Here is a 7,434-nt window from a genome sequence, read left to right as displayed (position 1 = left end):
TTTCCATACGCAATTTTTTTGTACCAAGTGACCAAACTATTTCGGCTTATTTTCTATCGGCTTAACTACCTAATTTTGGGTCCTTTCAAGGAAATCAAAGTTTTAACTCTCCCCTTCGTACTTATCAAGTTGGTTGTATGTTTACCAATCGGTTTGTTGAAATTTCTTTTTTTTGTGGAAAAGTATTTCCAAATTTATTGGAAAAATTTAGCTTTTCTCAGAAATTTCTACTGATTTTCAAAAAAAGGGTATCAATTGAAAAATCGTTTACTTCCCGTAGGTCTGCATACTCCTTCAAAGTTTCTTGTTTTTTAACTCCTCTGTCTACAGCCTTCGAAAAAGTCTGTGGGGGAATATTTGACCCATATTTTTGATTTTTTTTTTCGTTTTCTCGAAAACTAGCCCTCTCAAATCTAAGTTTTTTTTTCAATGAATGAAAACAGTTCTGGGGGTATCCGTTCCAACAGTGAGCTAGTTAGAACTGTTTGGTTCATTGAAGCCAAAAACTGGCATTTGAGAGGGGTAGTTTTTGAGAAAACGACATTTGTTTGCCCATTAACTATGGCCCTCGGAATAGTCAAACGTTTTTAATTTTGTCAAAAACTGACTTCTCAAATCTGATATTATGGGTTCAATGGAGATAACGGGTAGTATGAAGCTCTCCTACAATAGCAGCCATTCAGAAAACTTTTTGCACAATAAGTTTTTTGCTCTCGGAAAAGTCAAGTTTTTGATTTTTGACCGTTTTCTAAACTTGTCGAATATTCTCGATAAAAACCTTCTAGTAATCTCAAATATCCATTATTTTGGGTCGAGTTTCAACAAAAAGCTGCGGGAGGCTCATTTGCTTATGCGATTACGCCCAATTTTTTCTGAAATCATAAGTTATGTCTCTCGGATAAACCAAACTTTTGAATTTTTGACCATTTAGTTTTAAAAACTTTTGACTTTCTTGAGAACTACCCTCCAAAATCTTAGGTTTTGGGCTTATCGAAATTGCAGATTATGTGAATATTTTGTCTGCATACGAGGCTACGCCTTATTTTCACAAAAAAAACTATGACTCTCGGAAATGTCAAAATTAAGTTGACAGTTTTTCGGATCTTTCTCGGTATCCTGCAAAATCTGATATCATAGATTTAATTGAAACAGCAGTTTGTGGAAAAATTAACTTTGTAATTGGAAGGGCCCAGTTTTTTTAGTAAATTGTGGCCTTTAATTCATTCAAAGTTTTGAAACTTTGACAGTTTTTTGGAAACTTTTTGTCTTCGCGAAAACTACCGTGTCAATTCTCAGGTTGTGTTCAACCAAAAAATCCGGTTTTGGGAATTTTCTCCGCTTAAACTGCTACAACTTGCTTTTTGCAAAAAATATGAATTCTGGAAAGTCTTTTGACCGTTTTTCAGAACTTTTGACCGTTTTTCAGACTTTTTTTTAAAAAAGTTTTCTTAAATATTACGCAATCAAGTCTGAGATAAAAAATTCAAGTAAAGGAAATAGTTGCGAAAATTATTCCTGCAGAAGCAGCGACTCCTCAATGTTTTGTATGAGAAAAGTTATCTTCTTGGGAAAACTGATTTCTCAAATTTTTTTGCTTCTCAAATCACTTATTTTTGAAATAGTCGAATTTTTGAAATCACATTTTTCGTGCCGCATCAGTATAGCGAATTTCGTGAATATCAAAAACGTAATTCTAGTTTTAACTGGGCACTTAGTTGTATTTTATCGAAAAACTTTGGTTGATCTAGTTTTTTTCAACTTTTTTTTCAACTTCTGTTTTTTTATGGCGTATAGTATCGCAAGTGGTGCAAAGCTCCGCTTCGCCTCTGTTCTCAAAATATCTCAAAAATGGTTAGTTCAAAATCGAAAACGATCTGAATAAACAAATGACAACAAACACAAACATTTTCTCGCTTTTTGAATTTCGGAAGAAAAACAACACAGCCCAAATTTTTGGTCAGTTTTTTCGAAAATTGGAGAAATAGTTTTTGAAACGAAGTAGCGTGCCACAAATCTATTCAGAAAAGTTTTAACCAACGAATACTCGCTGCGTACACGTATTAATAATTAAGGAAAATTAGAGCAAATGCACCTGTTGGTCAATTTGTAAAGTTTTATTATATTCTGCTCGAAACCCTTTTACCAAAAGTCACACCTCTAAAAGGCGTCAAAGAAAAATTCGTTTTTGGTGACTTCACAATTTTGTCACAATTTTATTGATAAGAGTTCTAAAGGTTCGATTGGAACGGAGAGTTTTATTTAGCTCAAAAACATCTTTTTAACGACATCAACTTGTCTACTTCAATTTTGCTCTCTTCCAAAATGCGTTCCTAATTTTTGTCTAACCTTCGAAACCGCAGCTTGTGTTTTAAAACTTAACAAAAAATGGAAGGCTTCTAACAAATTTTTATCAAATGTGCGCTAGCTTGGTGAGCGCTCTACAAGCAGACAGCCCACCTCACACCGTCGCTAATAAATTTTATTGGCTGAGAATTCAAATGACCCGCAGTTTCACTCATAAGAGAGAGTTCAAATAGAAAAAAAAACATTTGCAGCATAATGTGATAAACGTTAATGGCCTTTTGGGATATGCCTTACTAACCAAACGGCGACGCTTATAAATTTCGCTCAATTTCTCGAAAAAATTATTTTTGAAAACTCTTTCAGCCTTAAATCAAACCTTAAATCCAACTCTGATGCGTCAAAAATTTTATCTCAACATTAACTAATCTGCCAAAGTGTATATGTATAGGCACCAAAAAGCGCCCAATTGTAGTGCCCAAAGAGCACCCAATAAAAGAAAAGGACACTCGTGTAGGTCAATTAGATAGATTAATGGATGACGTAAATTGTACTAAAACAGTACAAACCAGCACTGGGGGGGGGGGGGGGGGGGGTAGGACTGTAACATTTTAGTATACTTTTTATTGTTACATCAGAGGGAAACTTTAAATGTTCTCTAACGGGAAAACACACCATATGCTAGCTATTTAAAAATTGATAATCTGTAACAATTTTATTGCAGTTTTTGCCGATTGACGCAGCCGATGTCTAATGAGAGTGGTCTTGGAACTATTGGAGAGCATTAAATTTTAAGATCAAGATTCCCGATGAGCTAACCTCAAGAGAGTTGCTCAATCTTTACCTTAGTTAAAAGATTGTAAATTTATATTTTGGGTCTATTATTTTTTGAGCCTATCATATCCTTGATTTACGGTAAAAATTTCCCAACTAATACAAATTTAGAAATAATATTTTATTGGGAGCCTTGCTTAGAAACAAAAGCAAAATAAAAACAAAGTTCATCTGTATTTTATATATACTTTTCTGTTCTGTAAAAATATGGGCAAAATTGGAACCCTTAATATGTTGCTGGTTGCTTTTTTATTCAGCATAAGCTTGTCAACCTCAAAAGGTAAGATTGTAATTTGGGCTTTCGGCAATATTAATTTAAAAAAACTTTTGAAAAAAATCGGCGAGAATTTGTCTTCAATTATGGTTGCCAATTTGACAGTACCAATTCACTCTTTCCGTTTTGCGAAAAATGACTCCAAAAAGAAGACGAAATGAACAAAGTTATTTATGCTCAAAAAAATTATTTTTTGTTCTAACTTATCAAAACAGTGCTCGAAAAGGCCATTATCAAAAAAATGAGGGCAAAAAATAGCCAAAATATTTTGCAGGAGTGATAAAAACCACGCTTCAAAGTTTTCACCATGTGTTATTTTGTAACCATTTATGCAATAAAAATCAGCTAAATGTAACACAGTTGCTTCACTGCAATGCAACTTTTTTAAAAATTAAATTTCGAAAAAATTCTCCAGATTTCAAACGGAGTGCTGTGCATACATTTTTTTTTTAAACGGCGTTCATTTTTTGTTTGCAGAATGAAAGATTTTTGGGTGAATGGGGGCTGTTTGATCATGAGCATCAAACTACAGAGCTATTATTTTTTTCTACGAGCTCTCCTAAAGCATTCAAACCCTATTTGACTTTGTTTATGGCATTGCCAAGTTTCTGAAAATAAAAAACAACAATTGCTTTTGTGTTGGAGTGGAAAGTTTTTAAATCTGAGTACTTTTCGGTCCCCAAGGCCTTTCTTTCATTCTGCAAACAAAAAATGAACGCCGTTTTAAAAAAAAATGTATGCACAGCACTCCGTTTGAAATCTGGAGAATTTTTTCGAAATTTAATTTTTAAAAAAGTTGCATTGCAGTGAAGCAACTGTGTTACATTTAGCTGATTTTTATTGCATAAATGGTTACAAAATAACACATGGTGAAAACTTTGAAGCGTGGTTTTTATCACTCCTGCAAAATATTTTGGCTATTTTTTGCCCTCATTTTTTTGATAATGGCCTTTTCGAGCACTGTTTTGATAAGACGAATTCAACCCTCTAACCAGACCAGCTAAAGATGCTTTCCTCTGGTGATAGTTTACGACTGACCGACCTTAAATCTCAAGATGACCGATCTTAAATTCTTGTTGCAAGGACTAAATGCGTAAGGTCACGATGTAAAGTAAGAAAATTAAATCTGATCCCATAATTTTAGTCGTTCAACCTGCAAAAAATTATTAGATTATGACTTTATGATTACGTTAAACTAGTTCTTCCAGACTAAATTTTGAATGTGGGTTGGAAAAAAACCATAAATTTTTCCTTATAATATCGTTGAATTATATTGATGATACCATAACAATTTTAAATAAACAATTCTATAGCTAGCAATCTATAAAATTAGCAAACAGTGTGCATACAGAAGCCGACAAAGCGTGTATTCAAGTATTATGCCGAAAATATTCAACGTTTTTTTCTTTCTGGACAGTACACAATTGTTCATTTTTCTTTTATTTAGCTGCTGAAAAGATTCAGCAAAACTTGCTAAGCGTCTACCCACTCCAAGTGTGAGATTGTCTGATTGAAGATAAAAAAAGTTCCCCTTCCCCTTATGTTTTTTTCAAAAACCTTCCGGCAAATGGAAACTCTTTATGGTTTTTCTGCTGAGACCTAGAAAAACTGGTTTATTCTGCTGGGGCCTAATTAAAGCTTAAACTTTTTATAAGAAGTTAAAAATTTTTATACTTTATACGCTTATATGGAAAAAATACAAAAAAAACTAAAACGCACCCAAACACAATTTTCCTCCCCATTTGCAATGGTCGGAACAGCAATCTTTGAAGTGAATTAATCACCTTTTTTCTACAACTTCGCTCAAACATTGTTTGAATGTTTGAAAACTATTTTCTACAACTTCGCTCAGACCGACTGAAAAGGCTTCTGTTTGATTCATCATTTGACGCATTCTAATGATTTTTTGAGGTACATGATTTTGCTTGGAAAAAATACAAAAAAACTTAAACGCACCCAAATACAATTTTCCTCCCCATTTGCAATGGTCGGAACAGCAATCTTTGAAGTGAATTAATCACCTTTTTTCTACAGCTTCGCTCAAACATTGTAAAAAATTAAATACCTCATTTTGGGCAGTGTCGAATAATATCTTATGATAAGAAACTTAACTTTTCTATAGTAAAACATTCTATAGCTCATCTGACAACTTGCAATCTATAAAACTGGCAAACAGTTTTTACACAAAAACCGGCAGAGTGGGTAAAAAAAAACATTATTCAAATAGACTGCCAAAACTGTTCAAATACTTTTTTATCTTCTAAAAAGTACACAATTGCTCGTATCAGTAGTTTTAGAGTTAAAGAGTTCTTTTCTATGGAAATTTTACAGCATAATTAGCATGTATGAAGCAAATAGGCATATGGTTTTATGATAAGCCTAGCATTGGCCTAAAACCTTGGGCAACTGTCATTTCTTGGTCTCTATTCTATCTTTTTAGGTTCGATAAACATTTAATAACAACCGTTCATTGCTTTTTCACAGCTGACTTCAACTACGACGCTGTGGAGAGTGACCCAGCCGCTCTGGAGGCCAAACGAGGTGCGGCCAGCTGGTGGAACTACCGACTGTGCGCTGGGGGGTGCAGGGGAAAGAGGGGGTCAGTTTGGAGCAGAATGGCCCGATTATCTGACTCATCAGAGACCGAACGCCCTCTAAAACGATAACTCATTATTATAACTCATTTCTCTTATGCGTGATTTCATCAAGACAATCAAATAAGTGTCCAAGTTGTTTAAATTGAATGACGGAAAGTATCAAATGTTTTAAGATGAATCAAGCCTTTTTAAATCAAAACCAACCCAGTTCGAACTGGTCGAAATATGATCAGACTGAATTAGGTCGAACAGCGAATTTCGTTTGAATCAGGGTCGAATCAAGCTCGAACTAGGGTCGAATTAGGATCAAAAACCAACAAATGCCTACAAACCTGCTTGAAGTTGCTTAAAACATTGGTTTGAAGCTGCTCTCAAGTGGCGGTAGCTAGCGGAAGGGTCAGGATTTTTGTGCACGAATTAAAATGCTTCACCTTACGGATAGCTACCTGCGAGCTAACAGGGGAAAAACTGAATACAAAACAACCGCACTAGACGGCACTAAACAAAAATAAAAAGTTTTTTTGTTGCTTCTCCAAATTTTTGATATTGTTTTCCTGAGTCAGAGTTATTTTTACCTTTAAATAGTCGTGAACCCCTAGCAACTCTAAAACTTTCTTTCTGTATATTCAGCATCAGCATTTTCCTGAGCAGGCTTAGAGTTTTTAAATCAAGATTATCCATCTATTATCTGAGATATCAAATACAAAAAATTTCAAAACTTTATTTAGTTCAAAACTTTAATTTAAAAAATCGAGGGCATAACTTCACACAGTGAGTACCCGCCACCAAAGTAGTCGTTATCGTCTTTTGACTAAAAGCATAAAACTACTCCAACAGCTAATGGAAAAAATGAGGAAGCAAAAAAATATAATTATTATAATAAATTGTTTGCAAATTAGATTCCATTCATTGTAAAAGTTACTACAATTACAACCAAACGAAATCTCATTGAGAGAATGCCGTGGAACTATGCAGCCCGTTTTCAGGCGCCTCTGATCCTGCTATGACTTCTGTTATTTTTCAATATCGATAGTTAACCAAGAAACAAAAAAAAAGATTTAAAGATTTAAAGAGGAAAAAAATTTGAAGCGAAAAAAGGAAAAATTTCAGCAGTATACCAACCTTTCACAGCAAATCTTTTTTTAAAATACTATTTCCACTCAAAAATGAGTTTAAGCAGTTGATATTTTCCTAGAATAAAATTGTCCAAAAACTCATGGTTGAAGATTTGTAATTGATTTTGTGGGCAGCTCTGAATCTTAGTTACAAAATGTGAGTAGTGTTTTAGAACAAAGTCGAAAAGTGTTCTAATTCTAACTTTTACAGAAATTTTTTGTAAACCCTTTGATTGCACAGGTGTCTGCCTAGCTAAAACTCTCTTATTCGAAATTGTATTTAACTTTTTCTCAGTTCTCAGTTCTCAGCTTC

At 33.9% G+C, this 7,434-nt stretch overlaps 1 long non-coding RNA gene across 1 annotated transcript; it reads left to right on the top strand.

Annotated features, from left to right (window-relative positions):
• Window positions 1-3,036: 3,036 nt before the first annotated feature.
• LOC134845187 (uncharacterized) lies at window positions 3,037-6,170 on the top strand. The gene is made up of 2 exons (XR_010162720.1): window positions 3,037-3,415; window positions 5,894-6,170. It is a non-coding gene; the product is annotated as an uncharacterized LOC134845187 (long non-coding RNA).
• The last annotated feature ends 1,264 nt before the right edge of the window (window positions 6,171-7,434 follow it).

The sequence above is a fragment of the Symsagittifera roscoffensis genome, chromosome 4 (genome assembly GCF_963678635.1).
Source record: "Symsagittifera roscoffensis chromosome 4, txSymRosc1.1, whole genome shotgun sequence".
Lineage (NCBI taxonomy): Eukaryota > Metazoa > Xenacoelomorpha > Acoela > Convolutidae > Symsagittifera > Symsagittifera roscoffensis.
Note: the sequence above shows the minus strand (reverse complement) of the source record. Positions and strands in the feature narration are given on the sequence as shown.